Source organism: Lissotriton helveticus, chromosome 3_1 (assembly GCF_964261635.1).
Source record: "Lissotriton helveticus chromosome 3_1, aLisHel1.1, whole genome shotgun sequence".
In the NCBI taxonomy this organism is placed as follows: Eukaryota; Metazoa; Chordata; class Amphibia; order Caudata; family Salamandridae; genus Lissotriton; species Lissotriton helveticus.
Window position 1 is genome coordinate 1,361,879,706 of NC_136061.1, and position 27,389 is coordinate 1,361,907,094.

At 43.4% G+C, this 27,389-nt stretch overlaps 1 protein-coding gene across 2 annotated transcripts in view; it reads left to right on the forward strand.

Moving 5' to 3' along the window:
• LOC144823467 (carotenoid-cleaving dioxygenase, mitochondrial-like) overlaps positions 1–27,389 on the forward strand; it is a 742,462-nt gene that overhangs the window by 60,966 nt on the left and 654,107 nt on the right. The gene's annotated exons all lie outside the window — the stretch shown is intronic.

A 27,389-nucleotide genomic window follows, 5' to 3' on the forward strand; every position in this document is an offset into this window, starting at 1 on the left:
TTTGATCTAGGTTGCAACAATGTTTGTCTGTTCATTTGTGAAACTCGCTCTCTACTTCGTTCCACTGTTTGTTCAGGATATCCACGGTCTCTGTACCTTTGGACAAACCTCTCAATGTTTGCCTCACATGTTGTTGTTTGTGAACAAATCCTTTTGATACGAATGAATTGGGAAAGAGGTAAGTTCTCAACCAATCGCCTCGGGTGGAAACTAGTATAGTGCAATGCACTATTTCTATCCGTAGTTTTAGTGTACAATTCTGTGTTGAAACCCATAGGGTGTTTGTGGATCCTCACATCTAGAAAATCCATTGTGTTACGATCAATTTTGTGAGTAAATTGAATCCTAGGGTTCACCTGATTGAGATGTTGTATGGTGTCTAGTAATGATTCCTCTGTGCCTTGCCAGACAAGAAAAATGTCGTCTATAAAACGACAGTACATCTTGACTTGTGCCCACATCGTAGTTTCAAACAAATGTTCCGCCTCAAATTGCGCCATAAAAATGTTCGCATATGCAGGGGCCCCTGCAAAGCCCATAGATGTTCCTGTCATTTAGGCATAGAACCGTTTGTTCCATTCAAAATAACTGTTGTTCAAACAAAATTTCAGCAACTGCAAAAGAAACACTTTATCTGTAGATAAATCCTCCATCTGAAAAAGAGCCCATTCCACAGAGTCTAACCCGGCTGAGTGTGGGATTGAGGTGTACAAAGATATTACGTCAATTGTACAAAGAATCCAACTTTCATCCACCTCACCTTTGATTTCCGAGATCTTAGTTAAAAAATCACTCGTGTCCCTTATATAAGATCTCCAGTTTTGAACAAACTTTTGCAGAAAAAAGTCCAAATATGTACCGAGGGGGTCAAAAATAGACCCACATCCCGAAACAATAGGTCTACATGGTGGATTTGTAAGATGTTTATGCACCTTGGGGAGCATGTAAAGCTTAGGACAGCGTGGATGATTTGTCGTCAAAAAGCTTCTGATCTTGTCATCTATCCATTCTTGCTCCAATGCTCCTTGCAATAGATCTTTAAGCATAGATTGTAATAATCCTGTGGGATCTCTGTCCAAAAGCTGATATGTATCTTTGTCAGAAACATGCTCCTCCACTTTTGCAATGTAAAAATGCATATCCATTACTACCATTGCTCCTCCTTTGTCATCTGGTTGTATTTGTATTGTTCTATTCATGGCCAGATTATGTAGAGTTTGTTCTTCGGATCTTGTGAGGTTGCCACGTTTGGTTGAATTGTAATCCAGATTTTGTAAATCTTTTTTTACCATTGTTTCGAATGTGTCAAGTGTCTTGTGCGACGTTGTAGGTTGATAAGTGCTTTTAGGTTTGAAACGTGTGTTGTATTCAGTCTGGATTGTATCGGTGGATGGTGCTATATTGCTGAAAAAATGTTTTAATCTCAGCATTTTCATAAATCGCTAGAAAGCTCCTTCCAGTTCCATTTCACTAGGTCTAGCTGTAGGGACAAAGGATAATCCCTTGTTTAACACTGATTTGTTGTTGTGTGAGAGTAGTTGAGGATATATTAATAATCAAACTACTGTCCTCCCGCTCCTTAGGGATTTTCCGGGCATTTCCTCGCCTGGTTTTTCGCTTGTTGTAATGACTCTTAGTTGATCCGTGGGTTGTAATCCTTGATTTTGAGTTTGAGACAAAAAAGCCACATTGCCACTTGTGGATGGTTGTTGAATATTCTCCAGGGATGTTGCCAAAGTCTGATTAGTAAATTGAACTGGTCCTCGGGTAATTGATGTTTCCTTCTCAGTTACTAAACTCTCCTCTGAGGAGTGTGTCGCTGTTTGTGCCTTTTTTGGATGATATTGTCGACGGGCATAGATCTCCGCCCAGGTGTACACTTCATTGAGTTTATAATCAATGGTGTCTCGTTTGTACTTCCTCAGTTTTCCCTCCTGAAGTTCCCTGCTGTATTTTTCAAGTTTCTGGGTTAGTCCATCAATACTCAGTTGCCATGAATCAATCTCCATCCTGGTCTCAAGTTCCGATTTTAATGTTGAAATTTCCTCTTCGAGTTCCCGGATTGTCTTAGAAAGTTCCTCAATAATCAAAAGAATCAAATCTAGTGAGCATTTGTTTAGTATGTTATACAAACTTCTCCATGAATTTTGCATTTAAATTGAACCTAAACAACATTGGCTTAATCGACAGTCGTAAACCTCTAGGGATTCGCTGAGCTTTATGGTATTGCACCAATGTTGATGCATGCATTTTCTGATTTAACTGGCGTCTGGTTAGGTATTCTAGTTGTTTAAGTTGCTGACTGATCGAGCCCCCATGAGCATCCATTGTCCTTACTTCCTGTATCAGGGAATAGATTTTATCGGCCTGTTCCGGTGTATAAGCCATCGTGCTGGCCCTGTTGTGCGTCATTGCTGTTATATTATCAAACTGCATCTTTGCGTTGGGTGCCTCCCCACTATTTGACAATGTGAAGAATAAGGTTTGAGGGGTTTGTGAGGAGCACTCCGTTAAACTGAATGTTCAATCTAATCCAGCGATGCTACAACTAATCGGGTGTGTCACGCCCGTAGTGAAGAAATAATAGTTATGATGAGATGAATCTCATCTAGTTGCGCACGGTTCACCTGGTGTGATCCTACACCTTAAGCATTTATCAATGTCAATACACAAAAAAATGTATGTAGTAGTTCATCAGTTATTTAATTTCATATACTGATTCTCTCGTAATCAAAAAATAAAGCGTTTCATAATATGGTACAATCTTGATTTGACTATTTAACACGTCATCTTTCCATTCAATGTATACAACAATAACCATTTCGTGATCATATTATAACCACTCATAATTCATAGCATATTAATTTCTTTTGCGTTCATGCCCAATGCATTTCGGCACCAGACAGTGCCTTCATCAGGGGCTGATCTGAAATGAAAATGAGATAACGATAGTTGTAAATGTACTGTGGTGGATATATGTCATGGGGGTGTATTTGAAAGCAGTCTTATTTCATACCTTTCATTAATTGTCAATGTGTTCAGTCAGCTGAAAAATAAAGCCAACAATAAACAATGTTGTAAATAGGTTGTGTGAAGTGTACAGTCCCAAGTTTACTACTAGAAGACCAAAAACGTTGCTTGCTTACCCTATGCTTTCATGGACTTGATATCCTATAGAAAAAAGTAGTTTCAATCCGAGCGTTAGATTTTCGAGTTATATCCGTATAGTCTCAGATGCAAAAAATAATAAATAAATAGTCCTACCTTAATTGAGTTGATTATGCCGACCTATAAGCATATAATATGGCAAGGTATTAGGTGCTGATAACAATCTCAAACAAATTTGCGGTACTTTTAACAGTGCCGACTCCACATACCTCTAGAGTGGTTGTTCTTTTCCTAGGTTAAAAAAGAACGGGTTGTTTAGAGAAACGGGTTGGCTCGAGGAAAATGAAAAGTACCAATAATCATATAACCCGGATCACGCTATGTAAAGTACCTTAATGAAGCGTCGTCAATAATATAAACCGAGCTCTCAGACCGGGTCCACCGTTAGAGTTCGAGATGACTGCGCCATTACTAATATTTATCCTGACGGAGTACACGTCATAAGCCGACACTAAAAAAGGACTAAGTAGAAAACACTCTCCATTTTCAGCAATCGCGACTCGCCATTTTAAAGGATGAAATGTTCGTCTTAAATGCATATAAAATGCCTATAAAAAATATCAGATTGCTCAACTGAGACATGTTTTATCGGCGTGAATACTCAAATAATGTCAAAATCATGTATAATATTATGATACCCTGTATAGAGGAAAAAATATTCTTCAAAACAGTACCGTCAACCGTCATGTTGTCGCTAGTCAGACTAAGCAATAGTTGTAGTAGTTTAATTGATGTGCTGTATATTAATCAGTGTAAAAATATAAAGCGAAAACGATGTTATGCTTAACATGAGGTGATGGATGTGTCAATCAATCTGAATGTTGCTGTGAACTATTTAAGACAAAAAGGACATATGATAAAAAATATATATCAATGAATGTGGAAGATACTGTAACAAATATCAGCCAAAAGAAACAAATCCAGTAATAATTGCAACATTCACAACATGTCATGCACATCTCAACATTAAACGTACACTTTAACGATACTTGAAAAATCAATCATAAATCATTACCTATACATAATGCATGTTATGCTAAACATAAATCTTATTGTTACTCAGGTTGACTACATTGAGTTTAGGTAATTTTTCAAAAATAAGTTGTGCTGAGTAAAAGGAGCCATAAAGTGTTCAGCTTTTTAAGTGCCTACAGGTAGCACGATAAATCATATCTATCATTTAACCCCTTTGGCTGCATTGTTTGCAAATGTTTAATCCAATACAACTCTCGCTGAAGGAGTCTCTGTCTGTTGTCAATTCCAGATTGAATTGATACTTTTTCTATGACGAAGCACCGTAATTGGGAGATCATATGACTTGATTCTTTCCAATGAGTAGCGAGAGGTGAAGACAAATACTGATTTCGTATTCTGCTTTTGTGCTCCTTTAATCTCGTCTTAAACTTCCGCTCAGTCTTGCCAATATACAATTTGCCACATGGGCACTTGATCCCATAAATAACATTTTGAGTGTTACAATCACTGCTGTGCCTCAATCTTAAAGTTTCTAGAGGTATGTGGAGTCGGCACTGTTAAAAGTACCGCAAATTTGTTTGAGATTGTTATCAGCACCTAATACCTTGCCATATTATATGCTTATAGGGCGGCATAATCAACTCAATTAAGGTAGGACTATTTATTTATTATTTTTTGCATCTGAGACTATACGGATATAACTCGAAAATCTAACGCTCGGATTGAAACTACTTCTTCCTATAGGATATCAAGTCCATGAAAGCATAGGGTAAGCAAGCAACGTTTTTGGTCTTCTAGTAGTAAACTTGAGACTGTACACTTCACACAACCTATTTACAACATTGTTTATTGTTGGCTTTATTTTTCAGCTGACTGAACACATTGACAATTAATGAAAGGTATGAAATAAGACTGCTTTCAAATACACCCCCATGACATATATCCACCACAGTACATTTACAACTATCGTTATCTCATTTTCATTTCAGATCAGCCCCTGATGAAGGCACTGTCTGGTGCCGAAATGCATTGGGCATGAACGCAAAAGAAATTAATATGCTATGAATTATGAGTGGTTATAATATGATCACGAAATGGTTATTGTTGTATACATTGAATGGAAAGATGACGTGTTAAATAGTCAAATCAAGATTGTACCATATTATGAAACGCTTTATTTTTTGATTACGAGAGAATCAGTATATGAAATTAAATAACTGATGAACTACTACATACATTTTTTTGTGTATTGACATTGATAAATGCTTAAGGTGTAGGATCACACCAGGTGAACCGTGCGCAACTAGATGAGATTCATCTCATCATAACTATTATTTCAAGATGATTATATTGCCACGTTTTCTTTATTTATTTGCTGCTCTCCCACAGGAGTTGCCCCAGAAATTCTTTTGTGAGCTGGGTGACTCGCTCCTGTCACTTTATTGGGGCGTCTCACATCTCAACGTGGCCGTTTGGAAAGGGCCTATCTGCACCCGACTGTGAGTTATATTACTTAGAAGCGAAACTTCAGTTAGTTGCCCGTTGACGGGCCTGTCAGTGGGATGGTGTGGGAATCCCTAAGCATGGCTCTCCTTCCAAGGGTTGCCTTTTGGGCTTCCTACAGAAGCCAACACCTGCATCCAGGTTGCGGACCTTGAATATCCTGATTAGGACTGCACATTATGTTTTGGCTCATGCTTTATGACGCAGTCACAACCCCATACACTTGTAAGCTCTGTCTTCTGGTAATTGGTGTCACCTAGGGGGTGGGGGGTGGTCTGGACTCCATGAGAGGCTGGCAGTGGGGATTGATGTCCTGGGTGGCCTCTTTACAGAAGGTGAATTTAGTCCTTTTATCAATCTCTGGGAGTCGTATGATATCCTGGTGGACCATTTCATACTTCACAGTGCCTTAACACCAAAGATACGTGACTAATGTAATGCCTGTATTGGAGAGCCTCCGCAGCACGTACCTTCTCTTCCTCAATACAGACTAAAAAAAGCAGTCACGTTATTTTACAGGGCTTTGTTGGAGGAGGCACAGATGGATCTTTTGTCCCTTCGGTTATGCTAAGAAGCAGACCTAGGGATGCCTCTCTCTGACTCCTCCTGGGGAAGATATTGGAATCTAGTTATAAAGTGTCTAGAAATGCCCTTTTTAAACTCATTCAATTATTTTATATTCATCAGGCCTATCTGACTCCACAATGCATACATGTTATTTATTTATTTATTTATTTTAGGAGTTTTATATAGCGCTGACCTGACCCGAGGGTATCGGAGCGCTTTACAGCATTGTTTCAAGGTAATTAAGCATATTAGAAAGTCGTTAGCAAAATGAAAAGATCGTTCGATAGTCCAAGCGTGCTCAGGCTTATGGAAGCAGTGGGCGAGTTCGGAGGAAGCCTTGTTGAATGCTAATTTCGGTTGACCTGGGCGGATCAGCAGACCAGGGGTCCCGGGTCTTCAAGGCGGAGTGGAAGAGTCCTGAGGTAGCCTTGTTGAATGCTGAGTAGAGGTGGACCGAGGATCGTGAGGCCGCTTAATCATGTGTAAGGATAGTCTTGAGGCGGACTGAGGAGGAAGAGAGCAGAGTCTAGTCAGATATGTTCCGGTCTGCGACCTCGGAGCGTCTCTGGTGCACCATTGAGGATGCAGATTTCTTCCACATGGTTTGGTCTTGCCCACTATGGTTTCCCTACTGGACAATGGTTCCCCAGGTGGTTTGGGGGTCCACTGTTAGGGAATTCCGTCTGAACCCTCTGTTATGCTTGCTGGGCCTTTATAAGTGGTCGGCGGCTGGAGAGGCTACCAATTGGTTCTTAGATATGGCCTTGATCCTCGTCCGCCGGCAACTGACTATGAGTTGGAAGTCTATTCGGGTTCCTGATATATACCACTGGTGGTTTGAGCTGACGATGTGGGAAACTTGTGAGTTAGAGACGATTCGTATGGCAGAGGCTCAGGAGTTAGGAAAATTCCAATTTTACTTGCATAGGATACAATTTTGTTAGCTTGCCCATAAGTGGATCACAGGAGTCAGGTGGTTGTGGATGTTTCTTATTCTGACAACTCTGTGCTGGCTTCAGATGCTGAAGTGGTGAGTCTGACCTCAGCTGCCGCCCCCTAGTGGCCCTCAGATCTCCCTGTTTCTAGACTCTTATTTTCTTCACATTATTTTATATGGGGTCTTTTGGGATCAGCGCATGATGGGTGTGCTGGAAGGAGGCAGTGCTGTTTCACTATTTCTGCATTGTGAACGCTGCACCCCTGTGGTCTAATGGCCTTTTTGTAGGTGAATGTCCCTTCCCTGCTGAGCATGTTGGGTAAACATCGTTTACAGCGATTTTTGCACATCACATGCCATTACAACGCGGTCATCGCAACAACCGCGTTGTTACCTGGCATACCATTACAATGCAAGTCGTTACAACGGCTTGCTTTAGGGGCCAGAAGTTGTTGGATTTTAAATCCATCACCTTCCCTACTGTTGCACAGACTAGAGTTGAAATAGTAAGTTATACTCTTCCAACATCCAGCAACAGCATCCCCCCTATAGCTAGTCGTTGTAATGGCTTGCGTTGTAATGGTCTGCGATGTAACAACGCAGTCGTGGTAATAGCATGCGTTCAAAAAGCATGCTTTGTAAAGTGGCCTTTTTGCATGTTGACTCCGTTATTTCTGCTAACTGTACCTCCATTATGCAAACTGATTATTGCTGACTTGTCCCAATTGTTAAGCCTGCCGGCATCATTTGTTTTTTATACATATTCGATATACTGTAAAACCTTAATAAAAAGATTTTTTTTTAAAGTTAGCAACCGTGTGTTCTATTATTGACTATCTTACAGCCTCTTATTCAGTATATACATTGATTCTGGAAATGTCTACTGTCAATCACTGTACTGATCATGAAGCAATTTCTTTTTGGGTAGAAATCTGGCCTCTAGCGCTGGGTCAATGGAAGCTTAACAGGAATATAAACAAGTTTTGGTAAATTATCAGGTAAAACCCATTTAAGGCCAGTCTTGATTAATAGAGTAAAAGAGCTATTGGAAGAGACTATGATCAACAGAATGTTCTGGGATGCTGATGTATGTTTATTATGTACTGAGACCATGAGACAGTTTGTAAGTCAAGATGGTGAAAGAGAGATGTCCGCCCGGGCCAAACCCCACAGCAGCCAATTCTAGCATTAAATAAAGTGATAAATATAGTCTAGTTTGAATCTAATTTTCCTCTTTCTCAGAGGAAAGAGAGAAATTAATAACTCTTCTATAGAAGAGAAGAAGGCGATTAAAAGAAAGGATGGCAGAAGCAGAGTTTGACTGTAAATGGATTGACCTCAGAGAGGCAACCTGCCGTAAGGATGTGAGAAAATATTGGGAAATTATTTCTGATTTCTGTGTGACAAGAGTATGGTCTCGCCTCATCCCTATTAAGGAAGGGTAGTGGAGCAGAAAGAACTCTTGAGTTATATGTGGCAAATAATATCACGGTCCCAGATATTCAAGAGGCCATTTATAATTCAGAAGTTAATTTGGTGGTTTGTTACTGTTACCACTGACATATTCACCAAACTTTAACGTTTCTTTAAACTTAATTTATTTCATTGAATTTCTGCGTTTTTTACATTCTTTTAAGCATATGTATGTTGGAATAACTGAGTAATATACCCTGTGTGTGGACATTATTGTGAAATCAATCAATCAATCAATCAATCATAATATTTGTATAGTGCACTACTCACCCGGCAGGGTCTCAAGGCGCTTGGGGGAAGGGGTCCGCTATTGCTCGAACAGCCAGGTCTTGAGTTGTCTCCTGAAGGCGAGATGGTCCTGGGTCAGCCGAAGGTGGATGGGGAGGGAGTTCCATGTCTTGGCCGCCAGGTAGGAGAAGGATCTACCTCCGCGGTGGCTCTTCGGATGCGTGGTACGGCGGCGAGGGCGAGGCTTGTAGAGCGTAGCTGGCTGGTGGGCATGTAGAAGGTCAGGCGGTCGTTGAGGTACTTGGGGCCCAGGTTGTGGAGAGACTTGTGTGCGTGGGTGAGGAGCCTGAATGTGATCCTCTTGCTGACTTGAAGCCAGTGCAGGTCCCTCAGATAGCCGGAGATGTGGCTGCGTCGGGGGATGTCCAGGATGAGTCGGGCGGAGGCGTTCTGGATGCGTTGGAGTCTTTTCTGTAGCTTGGCTGTGGTTCCGGCGTAGAGGGTGTTTCCGTAGTCCAGTCGACTGGTGACGAGTGCCTGGGTGACCGTCTTCCTGGTTTCGGTCAGGATCCATCGGAAGATCTTGCGGAGCATGCGTAGGGTGTTGAAGCATGATGAGGAGACGGCGTTGAATTGTCTGGTCATCGAGAGGGAGGAGTCCAGGATGAAGCCCAGGTTGCGTGCATGGTCTGTTGGCTTGGGAGTGGTGCCCAGGGCGGGGGACCACCAGGAGTCGTCCCAGGCGGAGGGCGATGGTCCCAGGATGAGGACTTCTGTCTTGTCTGAGTTCAGTTTCAGGCGGCTGTTCTTCATCCACTCGGCGACGTCTTTCATCCCTTCGTGTAGGCTAGTTCTGGCGGTGGCGGGGTCTCTGGTGAGGGACAGGATCAGTTGGGTGTCGGCGGCATAGGAGATGATGTTGAGGCTGTGTTGGCGTGCGATGGCTGCAAGAGGTCTCATGTAGACGTTGAAGAGGGTGGGGCTGAGTGATGATCCTTGCGGTACGCCGCAGATGACTTCGGTGGCTTCGGATCGAAACGGGGGGAGGCGGACTCTCTGAGTTCTTCCGGCTAGGAACGAGATGATCCACTCCAGTGCCTTCTCTTGGACACCGATGTTGCTGAGGCGTTGAACTAGGGTGCGGTGGCAGACAGTGTCGAACGCTGCAGAGAGGTCTAGGAGGATGAGGGCCGCTGTTTCCCCGTTGTCGAGCAGGGTTCTGATGTCGTCGGTGGCTGCGATGAGGGCGGTCTCGGTGCTGTGGTTGGCTCGGAAACCGGACTGCGAGGGGTAGAGGGATCCGTTCGTCTCGAGGAAGGCGGCAAGCTGTCTGTTGACGGTCTTCTCGATGACTTTGGCAGGAAAAGGGAGGAACGAGATGGGGCGGAAGTTCTTGAGGTCGGTGGGGTCCGCTGTAGGTTTCTTCAGCAGGGCGCTAAGCTCGGCATGCTTCCAGCTCTCCGGGAAGGTGGCGGTGTTGCAGGAGGTGTTGATGTTCCGGAGTTGGGGTGCGATGGTGGAGTCGGCCTTGTTGAAGACGTGGTGGGGGCAGGGGTCAGTTGGAGATCCGGAGTGGATGGTGTTCATCGTGCGGGCTGTGTCTTCGGTGGTCACCGTGGTCCAGGTGTGGAGGGCGGCGGTGGGGGGCGTTTGTTCGACGGTTGGGTGCGTGGATGGTGCGCCGAAGCTGTTGTGGATGTCGGCGATCTTGCGGTGGAAGAACGAGGCGAGAGAGTCGCAGAGATCTTGTGAAGGAGTGATGTCGTTGTTGCCGGTGCTGGGGTTGGAGAACTCCTTGACGATGCTGAAGAGGTCCTTGCTGTCGTGGGCGTTGTTGTCCAGTCGTTCCTTCAGTGATTTCTTCTTGGTGGTGCGGATAAGCTGGTGGTGCTTGCGGGTGGCGTGTTTGAGGGCGGTCATGTTGTCTGTGGTCTGGTCGAGGAGCCAGGTTTTCTCGAGGGTGCAGCAGTTCTTCTTGGAGTCCTTGAGTTCGTCGGTGAACCAGGAGGCTTTCTTGCTTCTGGGTCTGCTGGGAGGGTTCTTCAGTGGCGCGAGGTCGTCGGCGCAGGCGGTCAGCCACTGTGTGAAGTTGCGGGTTGCTTCGTTGGGGTCCGTTGTGCTGGCGGGTGGGTTCCGGCTGAGGGAGGTGGTGAGCTGCTCGGTGGTGATCTTGCTCCTGCTCCTGTGAGGAACCTGTTGTGGGTGGTGGTGGGTCGTGGTTCTTCTGAAGCTGAAGTGGACGCAGCTGTGGTCGGTCCAGTGAAGTCCGGTGGAAGGGAAAGGGAGTTGCTTTTGTATTGTAACTTAAAAGGAAAGGGTGCACACTTTGCAAAATGTTTAAAAAAAATATTTCGGAGTATAAAACAGAATAATACAACAATATTTATGTTGATATTGTTTATCTCCTCTGTTCTTTTGACTCTCATATTGAGACATTTTCCTAGCAATTTCATAAAATTTTAATAGCATACTTTTCACAGCCTTTGATGGTGTTTTTACATTAAAGTCGCAATTCTAATTCAGAAAGAGAGCATCTAGTTTAAAAAAAATATTGTATACAGGGTTCGAAAAAACATATACCAGGTCTGCAAGTCTAGTAACTTGAATACACTACTGGAACCAACTGTAATTTACTTGGCCTGTGAACTGGTCTCATCCAGATTGTCAGACAGTTCACTCTACAAAATCCTCTAATTTCAGTCACAGAAAGAAAAATACATTTAGAAAGACAAACTGACTTTTGACCTCTGTCTCTGAAAGTGGAGAAGTGTGACAAGATAACAATATTTAAAGGCATCATTATTGCTCATACACTTTGTGAGCAAGCAGAACACCTGTTGGAAGCTCACCAGAATAAAGGAGTAGGCCTTAAAAATAGCTCATCCTGATTAAATCTAACTTGCTGCTGCGAGTGGGCGAGTGGATTTTTCGAGACCTGGTATAATATTAACTTTAATTATATAAATGTATTTTTTAAGTGTTTGATTACTCAATTCAATTCAATTCAGAATCTTTATTCGAATTTTTGCAAATTCATAAAAGCAATACAGACAATCCCAAAACAAATAACGTATTTACAATAGTTAAAAAACAGCAGTATGAGAACAATTATGACTGTAATTCTCAAATTTACAAAAGAAAAAGAAATGTAAATCAGTTTGTGGGCTCGTATCATTGCATGGGCACAAGTTGTTTCGAGATTTTAAAAAGGTATAGCCTAGTGGAAAACATAATAAAAATCTCACAGTCCCTGCCCTGAGGCGAAAAAGCAAAGATCTTTCCCATTTTGTCATTGGAAGCGTGCGGTACAGAGGGATTGATTGTATATACAGATCTTTGCTCAAGTAAGCCTGGATTGTAGGTTTAATTGATTCCCTTACCAATCTTTCTTCTCTGTAAAGTGCATACAGTGCAGATTTTAAATCATTTTTATCTTTGAGATTAATTTTACTAGGATCAAGAAAAAGGTCTCCTTTACCTACGCTACTTAATTTTGAACACTCCAGAGAGCGAAGGTATTAACATCCCTTTATCACAACAAAGGCAGTCTCTTATAATGTCCTGGGTTAGGCCAGCCATGTCATTTTTCCAAATGGCAAGCCAGAATATTGCCAGAATATTGCCGGTCTGGAAGCAATAAAATCTGATATATAATACAAATTCAGTTCACAGTGGCAAATGTATTCCGAGGAGGAAATGGGTGCTCCGAGGATTTTTCTGCAGAAGCGGTTTTCCTCTATCTGTATTTTTCCTAAACCCCAGATCTCTGCTCCGTAAGTAGCTACTGGTACACATTGTGATTTATAAATTTTTAAAATTGTTTTAGTAGCGTCTACTTCCCTAGGCCGTGGGAGGCTAAGAATAGAGTTAATGGATTTTGAGAACTTGCTCGTGGCGTGGGCTAAGTGTCCACTCCACGAGCCGCTTGCAGCAAAAACCATTCCTAAATAGGGAAAGGTGTTGGTAGAATGAAGTTTATCTACACCCACTGAGATAAAACTTAATTGTTTCTTACCCAGACCACAAGACATAATAAAAGATTTTTTAAAATGTACTTTAAGATCCAGTTTTTCCATATATTGCACAAAGTCTTTTACCAGGCTGCGCAAGGCGTTCGGGGTTAGACCCATAAGCACTGCGTCATCTGCATAAAGCAGAGCCGGTAACAATCTCCCCCTTATTTTTGGGACATCTGGGGTTATCAATTTTAGGGATTTGTTTAGTTCATTTATATAAATAATGAATAACAGGGGTGCTAAAACGCACCCCTGCCTGACTCCTATTTCTACTTTTATGGGGTCTGACAGTTCCCCCCCATCCCAATCCTTACTTGTGCCCTTGTGTCAGTGTGCAAATACGCAAGAAAATAAACAAGTGATTCGTCCAAACCATATTCTAAAAGGATCGTCCACAATTTGGACCTATTTACTAGGTCAAATGCGGACGATAAATCCATAAAAGCTAGATAGATTGGTGCAGACCGAGCGATAGTATATTTACCAATTACTAGGTTTAAATTTAAACACTGCTCGGTTGTTCCAACCCCACTCCTAAACCCCATTTGACAGGAGTCTAAGATCCCTGTTTCGTCTGCCCATTCATTAATTCTATTGTATAATACTCTTCACCGAATTTTGAGAGTATTATCTAGGAGAGAGATGGGTCTGTAGTTCATTGGGTCTGTTCTCTCTCCTTTTGTATATATAGGCACTATTATGCTTGTAGACCATGTGTCGGGTATGGGCACTAAAGGTAGGCTGTTAAATACATTTGTGAGAATGGGTGCCCAAAGTTCTGGTTTCCATTTAATAACGTCAATTGGGAGGCCATCCGGCCCTGGGGCTTTATTGCCGAGGCTTTGTTTAATACCGGCGATAACCTCACCCAGGCTAATCTCTAAGGGGCGTAAGTCACCTAATACAAAGTTATTGTTAATATTTGGTGGTGTTGCATACACCTTAGAGAAATGGTTTTCCCATTGGTGACTGGAAATGGTACAACTTATTGCTGACATTTGTGTACCCATATTACGCAGGTTTTTTACTGCGGCCCAGAAAATTGTGCCTTTTTTCCCAGAGGCTGAGTCTGATAACTCCTCCCAGCGTTCTGACAGAATAATTGTCTTACGTTTCCCTATTTCTGCTTTGTAGTTCTTTCTTGCCTCCCTGACCTTAATTTGACATCTAGGTTTAGCATTCAATGCATTCCGTAGGGCCCTATTTGCGGCAGAGCAGTTGTTATCGAACCACTTAGGGTCCGTATTAATTTTACAATTAGGGACAGTTAAAATTGTTTTTATAACTAAGCACAGATTAGTAAAATCTGAGATCACCCTTTGGTGATTCCCATCGGCAGTCGTACATGAATCTATTAAATTTTGATGTTTGATAGTGAGTTGGTTAGTTATACTACCACTATCCACCTTCCTCCATTTCAGTCTTAAATTATTTGTAGCGGGATTATATCTCTAGCCCCCATAGAGGTTTTAAAAACTGGCGGGGGCCCTAATCTTATATTCGCAACCAGTGCATTATGATCCCCGAATGCAGTCACAATAACCTTGGCCATCGTAAGACTGTCAATAAGTTCGGGTGACATAAAAATGTAGTCTATGGTTGAGGAGTAATCTCCACCTCTAAATGTGGGGACATAGTTATCATTCGGTGTTGGGCTTGCCTCCATGATGTTAGTTAGCATATGTTCACGGATAAGCAAGTCCAATTCCTGCCCCCTTTTATCTGCTCGGTCATTACGAGTATTGGCCCCTGGTCTATCTGAGTTAGAAATTTTTGCGTTAAAATCCCCAGCTAGAATAATCCTTTTATTTATAATATTTTCTAGGGGTTCAGTTAAGAAGCTCAAAATTTTAGATAGTTCAGTAAAATTAATGTTTGGGATTGAATGAAAATCGTTATTGTAAAAATTAATAATATAGAAGGGGACCTTTCTTTTATACTCAATGATCCGAATATTAGGGCTCTTGGTTGGTATTATCCTGATAATCCCACCTGCAGTAACCCTGATGCCAATTAACAATCCGCCCATCGGTCTACCAAAATCGGGTTTACCTGCAATTACACTGTTACAGTGAAAGCCCTCAATGTGCAGGTTAGTAGTGGCCCATGTTTCCTGGAGCATAATTATGTCTATGTTAGAAAGTGTCTCTAACCAATTTAGGTCAGACAATCTTGGCTCCTGGCCGGCCACATTCCAACTAAGGATCGCTAGATCAGAATTTGACTTAGTTGGTATATTAGGTATATTGGTACTGACATCTATGATGCTGTCAGCAGTTACAATTATTTCTAGTGGGGTTTCCCTTGCGGGTAGCGTGCTATCTATACCCTCGTTGCTACTTATTGCTGGTATTATTATTATTTCCTGTCTGTCATTATTTATCCCCATGGGTGGGGGGTTGGGGGTCTGATTGACATTGAGCTGCTGATTATTTCTACTGTTATACTTGCTATTACCACCCTGTTCCTTATATGGGTTGAAGGTTGGTATCAGTCAGTCGACCATCTCTAAACAGCTATATCTGTTTTAGGTAGGAAGCCCCATGAAATTATCCGCGGGGCCAACGTCTCTTCCCATATTTCCTCCCCAGTTACCCAAGTTCCCTCCCCAGCTTCCCCATTCTTCACCCCAATCTTGGTAGCCCAATTTGTTCCAATTCCTATCATTGCCTGGCCACACACGACTCCTGGGAGGATAGAAAAAAGAGAGTCGTTTTGTTTCTATATGTTTGTAGGAGCCCTGTGTATTCCAAGAACATATGTAGTCTACAGTACGAGGATCATCAAAATTAATTATAACACAGTCACCCTGGGTAGTTTTGCGCTCTTTGCCTATCCAGGGAACTCTGCGGACTGTGAGAATCCTAGTAGTGTAGTGTGGAGGTAATGGTCGGTTGACATTAAGCCAATATTGTACTTTATTTTTTAGAGACCAGTTGGTTTCAGTGATGTGATCAGCTACCTCTGGGACCCCGGTCATGATTACTACCAGTGAGCTTGCCTCTGGAGGGAGATGAACCGCGCGTCTATGCTCTTTTTCTGCCTTCTTCTGGTCATTGTCCTTGTCCGGGGGCGAAGGTGTTAACTTAACTTGGCTTCCTGTTTGTTTAGTAGATTGGGGAAGTGCGGAATCATTTATTGATTTCGCTGGGTTTTTATTTACTTGGGCTGTTGATGTCTTAGTTGTTATGGTAGTACTCAGCACTTGTGCTGTGGTCTTCTTGGGCCCAGGACCTACTGTATTGTTATTTCCAGTTTTAGTTTTAGTCCCACCTGTTAGAGAGGGCCCGGGGTTAGGTGTGTTCGTGGCAGTCTTAGGGATGATTTTTGAAAAGGCATGCAGCCCAGCTAGTTGTTTTTCAATAGTTGAGAGTCTAGTCTCTATAGGGGTAAAATAAGATCTAAAAAGTTCCCCAATTTTTACTAACAGGCTGCTGGGTGCTTCACAGCAGTTAAGCACTACACTTCCATATTTTGTTTTAATCTACTGTTTAGAGTTCTTTTTCATGTGTTCAGTTAATATTTAATATTATACTGTCAAAAGAGAGTCATTAAATATGGTTGTAAGATTAATTTTTTATTTTTTAAAAGGTGGTGACTCGTGAGACGATCTCAGGAGTCGTACACACAATCCCCTGCGTCGACTCCAAGGGAGATATACTTCCTGGTGGGCTCTCGCAACACTCTCACGAGATCATACATTTGGGATTAAGTTAATAACAGTATTTTTCTGTAATTCTGAAAAAAGTTACATATTGTAGTGGTTAATTATGTTTGTAATATTGATTATGATTTGTTCCATTGAATATATAAATAATTTATATTTTTACGATCTCGCGAGGAGCTTGCTGGAGTCGAACACACAATCCCCTGCGTGGACTCCAAAGGGAATGTACTTCTGGGTGAGCTCATGCGATCTACCCACGAGACCGTACATTTGGTATTAGGTTAATAACAGTGTTTTCTTGTAATTCTGAACAAATTAAGACATTAGCAATGTTGATTAGTGTGGAAAAATTGATTGGGAATTGTTCCATGAACTATATATACCAGTGATATTTTTACGGTATGGCAAGATGGTCGCAGGAGTCTCGCAAGACGCCCAAGAGAGGAACCACACCCTAAGGAAGGATTGTGATCTGCTCATGTGAATGTCTTTTTTTCTAAGAACAAGACTCCATCCTTTTTGATTTATTTCCCTATTGGAATTTGGTGAGAATAGGCATATACGACTTGCCCTCCTTCCCTGTTTGCCTCTTTTCACAAAGATGTCTTCATCAGGGGCTTCTGCACCAACTCAGCCATCTAAGCCTACCAAAAATCCTTGGTGAGGCAATTCTTTGAAATGAGGCCAGGTAGCAAGAAAGTTTCTGCAAAGCACGTTACCTGTAAACTTTGCAGCAAAGAGTTCAGCTGGGGGGAGCAGAAATAAAAATATAGCATGAGTACCACAGGGATGTGGAGATACCTGAGGTCAGTGCATCCAAAAAGGCTTGCACAGAGTTGGCTCCTGCTGCAGAGCTAGACAATTCTACAGGGGCTTCAACACCATTTGTTCCAGGAGATACTGTGCAGGTTCTAAATGCAGAAGTGGATAATAACTCCGATTTTTCCATGAAGCACTATTTTGCTGCTTTTGGGTAAGAAGATAATTTTTTCATCAGAGACAAGCAAGTGTGTCCAGGAGAAACTTGTGCATGAGCGTACAAGCCCATGTAGCAAGTAGTTTTAAAAAAAAAAAACGTTTCTTGTAAGTTTTTCGACTTTTAGTTTTTAAGGAGATGCTGTTGGTATTTATTTATGTAACATTTCAAAGTCTGTGTTTTTGTTGTATACTATTAAATAAAATGTAAAAGGTCAATTTGCTTTTTAAATGTTTGACAACATAGGAACAAAAGTCCTCTTGACCATCACAGGGCTCTATTTTTTATTTTGCACTCTTGCGGGAAGCTCGCAGGACTCTCATGAGCCCACTTACCAAAATATACAAAGATTTTTTTCCCTTAATATCTCAAAACTACTGAACAGATTTACACCAAATCTAGGATCTAGCTTACTGGCGAATGTAGCATTGTCCAAAGAAGTTTATACAAAATATTGTATAAGGTGATCGTGGCTACGTCAAAGTCTTCGCACATCTTAGGCCACCCACAAATTTAGGCAAAGCAGTATACAAAACAAACAGAATTCGGGTTGGTGCTTTCTTGGTTTCTACACCCTGCCACCTGGGGTGTAATGCCAAAACCGTGGAAACCCAGGTTGGCATACTAGCATCCAAAGAAAATACTGAAGCACATAAAGAAGTCCAAAAACATGATATGCAATCAGTGAAATAGTTTTGCAAAATTGTAGTTGTGTTTCATGTGTTTTATTCTTTCCATGTTCCTTGGTTAAAATGTCATATCCAGTACAGACAGGCTGCCGACTTGTTTTGTCTTAGAGACTTTTTCAAGGCTGAAAAGTTTGGCAAACAACAGTGTGTTGCCAGAATGAAGTGAGACCTTACTTCATTGCAGTAACACCCCCCGATTGTCCCCGTTACCCTTCCAGGCTTATCAAGGCACTGGTCTGTACTGGCCATTTCAACTGCATACTTTCCTCACATGCTATACATATACTCCTAAGTGAGGCATCATTTTGCCTATGTGATCACTGGGATCACTGTATTTTGCCAAACTTCTCAGTGATGTAATATGTGAGACCATATGCAGCGCATTGCGTGGACTTGTTATAGTTAGCTCAAGTAATTATGACTGGTGAATTTCCCTGGTTTTGCACAAGTGAAATCTGAGCTTAACTATAACGTCCCTGTAACCTTTGTTTTTTTTCAGTATATATGTATATACACACACACACACACACACACAACACCGATATATATATAGATATGTATATAAGAGTGGCAAAGGTGTTTTTAGTGTTTAGTGGTGGACAAGGGTATAGGGTGGTAAGGATGATTTTAGAGATCAGGGGTGGGTAAGGGTATTGCATTGTAAGGTTATTTTTAGGGTTTCGGGGTGTGTAAGGGTATTGGGAAGTAAGGGTGTTTTTAGGGTTTAGGGGTGGGTAGGGGATATGGGTCGTAAGGGCATTTTTAGGGTTTAGGGAAGGGTAAGGCTATTGGATGGTAAGGGTGTTTTTAGGGTTAGAAAGTGGGCCAGGTATAGGGTGGTAAGGGTGATTTTAGACTTTAGGGGTGGGTATGGGTATTGTGTTGTAAGAGTGTTTTTATGGTTTAGGTGTGGTTGAGGGTATTGGGTGATAAAGGTGTTTGTAGGGATTTGGGGTAGGTAGGAGTGTAGGTTGCTAAGGGTATTCTTAGGATTTAGGGGTGATTAAGGGTATTGGGGTGTATGGGTATTTTAGCATTTAGGGGTAGATAAATACATTGGGTGGTGAGGATTTTTAGGGTTTAGGGGTGGATAAGGGTATTGGATGATAAGGGTGTGTTTAGGGTTCAGGGACGAGTAAGTGTATTAGCTGTTAAAGATATTTTTAGGGTTTAAGGGTGGTTAAAGGTAAAGTTATTTGGTGGTAATGGAATTTTTAGATTGTATAGGTGGGTGCGTTTAGGGGTCAGGAGTTGATAAGGGAATATGTATATTTATTAATGTATATGTATATTCACTGAAAAACCAAAGGTTACAGGGAAGTTATAGTTTGGAAATAGAATTAAAAAAACCTTAGAAATTCACTGAAAAACCAAAGGTTACAGGGACGTTTTAGGTTGGCTCAGATTTCACTTGTGCAAAACCTTTGAAATTCAGCAGTTATAGTTGCCTGAGCTAAATATAAATAATGCCCCCACAATGGACTGCTTATGACCTCACATATTGCATCAATAATGACATGGTCAGTAGCATCAATGAAGACACCGCAAATGACATCACTGATGGCATTATCCAGTGAGTGTGTAAACATTTCTAAGACTTAATGATATATACTAAGCTATTGCATAAGTTAAATTACTATTCTCTACTACTTTATTAATGAGTGATACTGTTTCTAATATATGTCATCAGAGTAGCACTGTAATTGTCTGTATAAGTGTGTGAGTGGGTGTGTGAGTAGCTGGATGGTTGAGTGGGTGACTGGTAGTGGTTGCATTGGTGAGCGAGTGGGTGTGTGAGTGGCTATGTGAGTGTCTGTTTAGATAGGTGAGGGTGTGTGTGAGTGGCGTTATGGGTGACTGACTGTGTATGGATGTAAGTTGCTGTACTGGTGACTGAGTGGCTGTATGATTAGCTCTATGGATGAGTGACTGGGTGTGTAAATGGATGTATGAGTAAGTGAGTGGCTGTTTGAGTGGGTGTATGGGTAAGTGAGTGGGTGTGTGAGTGGCTGTTTTGCACAGTAAGTATATGTGTGAGTGGCTGTATAGGGGAGTGACTGGGCATGTGAGTCCTTGTATCAATAAGTGAATGGGAATCTAAGTAATCCTGTGGCTGAATGAGTGGATTTGTGAGTGAGTAGCTCTGTTAGTGCTATATGAGTGAGTGAGTGGCTGTATGGGTGAGTGAGTGGGTGTCTGAGTGGCTGTGTGAGTGGCTGTATGGGTGTGTTAGTGGGCGAGTGGCTGCATGGGTATGTGAGTGGCTGTATGGGTGAGTGGTTGTGTGTGGATGTACGAGTGAGTGAATATGTCAGCGCGGAGATACCCCTAACAGGGTGATTCCCAAGCTTTATACATTTTGCATTCATTCATGCATTCAATATGTGTGTCAGTAGGTGCATGGGTCTAAACATGGGTATGTGAGTGATTGTGTTGGTGTATGAGAGGGTGTATGAGAGGTTGCATGGGGTGTGAGTGGTTCTGTTGATGATGTCATAAGTGATGTCATTCGAGATGTCATCAGTGACGTCCCTGACCATGTCATGAGTGATAGAATATGTGAGGTCATAAGTAGTGTGGGAACATAACTACTTACCTTCAGTGGTTTTGTACAAGTGAAATCTGAGCCGAACTGTAACGTCCCTGTAACCTTTGTTTTCTTCAGAAAATTTCGATGTTTTTAATTCTATTTCCTAACTATAATGTCCCTTTGGCCTTTGTTTTTTTCAGTGAATATATATCTGTACATATATATATAAATATACATATTCTCTTATCAATCCCTGAGCCCTAAACTCACCCACCCCTAAAACCTAAAAATACCATTACCACCCAATACCCTTAACCACCACTAAATCCTAAAAACACTCTCACCACCCAATACCCTTAGCCACCCCTAAACCCTAAAAATACCCTTACCACCTAATACTCTTATCCGCCCATAAACCCTAAAAACGCTCTTATCATCCAATACCCGTCCCCAGCCTTAAACCCTAAAAAACCCTTTTTACTGATTTTATATGAACTGTATTGGTGATTATGCTGTGGACTGTATATATTTGTGTGATTTAATGAACTAATAAACTTATATAGTTAACTCAGGTTACTCTAACTGCAGAAATCCACTGGTTTTGTATAAGTATCTGAGCCTACCTATAATATCCCTGTAACATTTGTTTTTTTTCCAGTGAATTTCTAAGGTTTTTATTGTTATTTCCTAATCCTAACTATAGAGTGCCTGTGAACTTTGTTTTTTTAGTAAATTTCAAAGGAGTTTTTAATTTTATTTTGAAACTGTAACCAGTAACCTTTGTGAGTGTGTGTGTGAGTGGCTGTATGGATCTGTAAGTGAGTGTGCGAGTAGTTGTATGGGTCTGTGAGTGGGTGTACGAGTCACTGTATGGATCTGTGAGTGGGTGTGTGAGTTGCTGTGTGACTAGCTGTATGGGTGTGTGAGTGGCTGTATGGGATGGTAACTGGGTATATGAGTGGCTGAATGGGTCTGCGAGTGGGTCTGTGAGTGTTTTAGTGGGTGTGTGAGGCCCGCCTCCTTTCTTAGTCATTCTGAAAACAGGCCTCTTGGCGCAGGACTGTTTGGGGGAGGAAATCGCCTTGGCTGCTGTGGGTGGTTGGGGGAAAAGAACCCCTCCTGTTACCACCAGTAAGTTCCGCACTGCGGGATTGCTGAGAAATCATCAGAGGTCCCATCAGCTTTCTTTGCCACTCTGCAAACGCGCCAATTGGTGCACCACTTGGGGGATGAAGACCCCTTGGATGTGGATGGTCTTGGGGGTCAAGAAACCGTCCTGTTACCACCAGTAAGCTCCCACACAGTGGTATTGCTGAGAGCTCGTGGAAGGCCCGCCCCTTTTCTCAAGCACTCTGCAGATGTTCCTCCTGGCGCACTACCGGTTAAAGGATGATGTCCCCTTGGCTGCAGAGGGTTGTTGGGGGCCAAGAGCCACTATTGTTACCACCAGTAAGACCCACACAGAGGTATTACTAAGAGCTTGACTGGGGCCCCACCCCCTATCTCAACCACTCTTCAAATAGGCCTCCTGGTGCATTACTTGATTGGGAATAACGTCCCTGTGGATGATGAGCATTCGCTGGTGGCCAAAAACCCCTACTGTTACCAGCTGTAAGTCCCACTCAGCTGGATTACTAAGACCTCGTCGAAGGCCCACCCCCTCTTTCAACCACTCTCACTACTCATGGAAGATGAATTCCCCTTGGCTGCTGAGGGTCGTTGGCACTCTAGAACCCCTCATATTACTACCAGTAAGTCCCACACAGCGGGATTGCTTAGAGCTCGTTTGAGGCCCAAACCCTTTCTCCACCACTTTGCAAACCCTGGTGCACTATTGGTGGGGGATTAAGTCCCCTTGGATGCTAAGGGTCATTGGGGGCCAAGAACCCCTCCTGTTATCACCAGAAAGCCCCTCACTGCGAGTTTGCTGAGAGCTCGTCGGAGGCCCGCCCCCTTTCTCACCCCCTCAGCAAATGCCACTCCTGGCACACTAATGTTTGGGAGATGAAGTCCCCTTGGCTGCTTAGAGTTGTTGGGGGCCAAGAACCCTTATTGTTACCATCAGTAAGTCCCTCCAAGTGGGATTGCTGACAGCTCTTCGGAGGCCCACACATTTTCTCCACCACTTTACAAATGCGCCTCCTGGTGCACTGCTCTTTGGGGGGTGAAGTGGGACAAGAAACTCAGTCATGCAATTTCGGCTACGGGGACCTCGGCATCCGTGGTCCGGCTTCTTGCTCATAGGTCTCTTGGAGCACAACCAGGGTACCCAGTGTAATACGTTGGGGACCGCGGGAGCCTGAATGCCCCCGCAATCCCTGCTGGCTCTCTGCCTCCAGCAGGAGCCAGTATTGCTCTCACATTGCATGTTGGACAAATTCTGTCATCTATTTTCCTGCCCGCTTGACAGTGGGCAGGGAAAGAGATGAAAAGTCAGCTCCCAGCTTGTCCCGACCACTAGCAACAGAGTTACTGTTTGTTCTCGCTCGGAGGGAGCTGTCAAAGCTCCTGCCATGTAAGAGCAAGCTGTTAACTCCCAAGGGTGGACACCTCGGGAGATAGCAGATAGCAGGAGCCAGCCATGGGGGGTGGCAGTCCTCAGGGCCATTAATGTCTCCAGGAGGAGACATGTTCTCATGCTACGGGAAGGTAATGGTTCCCGGTTCAAAATATGGCCCGGGAAGGGGCCTCACGGCTCCTCCCTTTTCTGCTCTACTTTTGTGCCCTCAGGAGGTGGTGGTCCCTGGGTCAATTGTGATGGAGGAGGGGAGTTTGCGCAGCTCACCTCTTTTATAATTTATAAGCTGGGCCCTGAGCCCTAGTAGCTAGTGGCATAGTATCACTCTAATCTTTTCTACTGCTTGGCTATCTTGTCTCATCTGGTGTGTCCACTAGCTTCCTCTCAGCCTAGGCTATGTCATTTTGTAACTTTAGTATCTTGCTGTGCCGTTTATGTTTAACTTCCATCTGGTAGTATATTGCTTGTGTTTTTAGTGTTGCTTTCAGTGCCTCCCAGAGCATGACTGAGTGCTTAACTAAGTCTTTAATAATGTCTAGGTAGTCCTTCATATGTTGCTGGAGAAAGTCTGCAGAGGGAATGCCCCGCAATCACTAGACATTCAGTCTCCATTGGTCGAATTGTCCTCTGTTAGGTCGCTTGCATGTATTTTTTATTGGTGTGTGGTTGGTTAAAGCTCTGGGTAGTATGTTTTTACAGCCTAGCATAAGTGTGTCCACCAAGGTAATCTATCCATGAGGAGGATCAATGAGAATGAGAGTAGAATGTGTATTTAGCCGTTTGGGGGTGTAGCAGGCAACAGGTGTCCATAAGGCCCAGTGAGTTGCCCCAATGTGGATCTATGGGTGTGGGTGGAGTCAATGTCGATCTCTGGGTCATCACTTCGTTCAAGTCCCTACTCTAATTGTGCAACCAGAGCTGGATTTTAACTGGATATGTGCTAGTGTATGCAGGGTATTGTCTAATAGTAACGGATGGGCGTAAATGTTGTGGTGTAGCTGGTATGGAATATTCTGGTATAACCACCTCAGGACAGGAAGGGGCAGTAATTGCCTCATAAACGGGTTTAGTGAAATAGTACCACTTGTGGGAGATACCATTTTAGGTATTGGAATACCATACCTCTTTTGATAATATTAACTTTGTTCACGTTCCATGAAAGAATTTGATAAGTTTCTAGCGTTGTGGTCATATTGTGTTTGTAGCACGTGTTGCCAATGGGAGAGTGTTCGCTTGGCAGTGTGGTTGATGTGAATTCAAACATAACAAAGCTAAACTAATGGAACTGCTAAAAATATCCAGCTCCCTCCCACCCTACTCTTCTCAACATGAAGTATCCATTGCCCCTTTCTACCTTTAGGAACGTTCATCTCGAGGTATGTGACTTGATTCTTGCATTGGATGGTCCACGATGAGGATTATGATAAGTGATTGTGCGGCTGACCCATCCAAGTATCCAGTTTGTCTCGTGGTGGTATCGTGAGACCATTTTATACACCCGCCTGACCAACCCCAGCCTTTCTATGCAGCAGAATCATCTAAGAGAAAAAAGGATTTAGAGAGTTCAAGCAGTTGTCATCAGGTCTTCAAAAGACGGCTGGTCCGGGGACCGATGCGATTGACACCTACGTCCCTTCTCGTAGAGCACTGATGCTGGCTACTCGGGGCACTTGGTCTGATTCGGCGTTCGCCACAGGGAAGTAACAGTTTTGCTTGATGCTCTGAGGTGTCGGGACCTCACTTGGGGGTCCCATGTCTCAGTGCCCTGATGTCGAGCCAGTCCCATACGGCTTGCAGTGAAGAAGAGAAGTGAATATTTCCTCTCTGTATGATTTTTAGCGTGGCTGGAAAACAGTAGCATGTATGTTAGCTGCATATTTCTCAGTTGTTGCTTGACTTCAGAAAAGGATTTGCATTGGTTTTGGACTTGCAATGTACAGTCTGGGTATATGCTAACTGTTGCTGACTCAAGCGTTAGAGGGGTCTGGAGTCTGGCTTGCTGTATGATAGGGTCACAGTCGGCATAGTTCAGAAATCTGGTAATCATCGGGCACAGGGGGGGACACCTGGAGGTGGTCACGCTGCTAGTGATCTATGCACCCTCTTGTTGATGAAAGATGCTGAGCCGCTGTGGACTTCCATGTTTTAAGCCATGTTCCAAGGAATACTTCTGAGTTTGTGCCTCCCACAACTTCTGGTTTGCTGGCTGTGCGTGGGTTGTTCCTTCTCGAGCACCACTCTGCTTCTTCTATTCTATGTTTGAGATAGCTCACTCTTTTTTTGAGGAGGGCGACATCTGTGGACATTATGTGGACCGTATCCTCTGCCATGGATATTTTCTGTTCTGCATCTGTGAGCGTGTCTACAACTTTACACAAGTCCTTACGAAGCAGACCTAGTCCAACAACCCCAATTTGTGCGATGGGGCAGCGTCTGTCGGCGGGTCCACCTCCCCAGGTGCTTTGGAAGTTAAGGTGGAATATATATCTATCTTGGTTTGTTGGATGGTCGTTGTTGCCTGCATTTTCCCCATTGTGTGGTTAGCGAGGGGGACCTGTGCAGTACTGGGCTGATGTATGTGCAGCGACAGCTGCACCTCTGCCCCTGAAGATTGTGTGCCCATTGGGGTCACTGCTTATGATTGTGCTATGTTATCATTGGTGGGATGAAAAGTGACCAAGCTCCTGCTGTCCTGGCGTTTGCCCTGGGAAAGATGAGGGTGTTGAAATCCTCTGTCTGTATAGTGGGACACGTCACGCTCAAGTGTATGTGGGGGGTTGGAGTGGGCCTGTTTAGTGTATCTTATTCTGGCTTTTGGCTCCTTCACTCCTTACAGCTCATCTTTATTTTGTGGAGTTAGTTGTCTCCGGTGTTCTGTAGTGTGCTGGGGTGGATTGCCTGCCTGCTGCTTGAGCGATGATTTGCTGCCTGCGTGGGGCAGGTGTAGCCAATCGACTTATGCTGTGCTGCGGTGCCCCGATCTGTTCTTCCCTCCACCTGGTTCTTGATCCCCTACACACACACACACACACCACCCCTCGGGCACTGGTCTGGCGTTCTCTGGGGCCATCACAGTGGGTGTCATGAGTGACAGCAGGAGAGAAGGTGGGGGACACCGCCTCTTCTTCCTACTTGTGTTTTGGGTTCCAGGGGGCTCCCCGAATTTTGGCAGACCTTCTGCCTGCAACCAACTTTCCCACAGGGGTTCTCAGCCTTGTACGGTTGCTACGCTCTGCTCGTCGGTCCTTGAGGTGTGGGTGCTCGTCTGTATGCTGCAGGATGCTGGTAGGCCAATGGTTGCAGGAGACTTCTTCTGTCTCTGCCCCTCGATCTTCAGCCATGGTTAGGGCATCTGGGTTCTGGACATACTTTCCGATAATGTTCTACTCGGGCAATGGGAAAGGGGGAGGGCACTTTGGCTGGCACTGCAGCTCCGGGCAGCCCAGGCATGTGTCGTGACTCCATACCAACGTGCCTGTAGGCCTTTCTCTGCCTCCTGTCCGGGGTGTGCTTGTTTTCCTTCTGCTGGAAGCAGTGCTCCTCACACAGATCCCATTGGATCTCAGGGGTGCTGCTAGATGGGCTGGCCCCCTCAGATTGGGTGGCTTCGGCTGGGTTGGCCATACAGCTGCGGATCAAGTCTCGCCAGTGGAGCGAGGTTAAGTTGCGACTGCCACTCCCCTAAAAATGGTAATATTGAGAGTTCACGATCTAAATTATACAAAAAGGGAAAAACAATAAGATCTGATCAAGCATGTTAATTAACAGTTCAACATTTCATTAAGAACGTTTCAGTTATCTCAATGAATGCCTGAACAAAGAACACGCTTCAAATTGCAAGTATTAAACACTCCTGAGCAATTATCCAAATGCACACCAGGATGGGATAATCTTGCTTCCGTATCTTTAATAGAATTGAAAATCCGTATATTTAATAGAATTGAAAATCCTTGTTGTAACAACTAGAAAATATTTTATTCTATATCAGGAACGGAGGCTCAGATTATGCTTGTTCTAAGCTTATCTACTACCAACCAAGCCACATTTACAATTGGTTTATAATTGACATAAAATCAAAAGACCAATCCACCCCCCCATTATAGCCCCCAAACTGGAACCCAATGTGTATGATTTGGAAACCA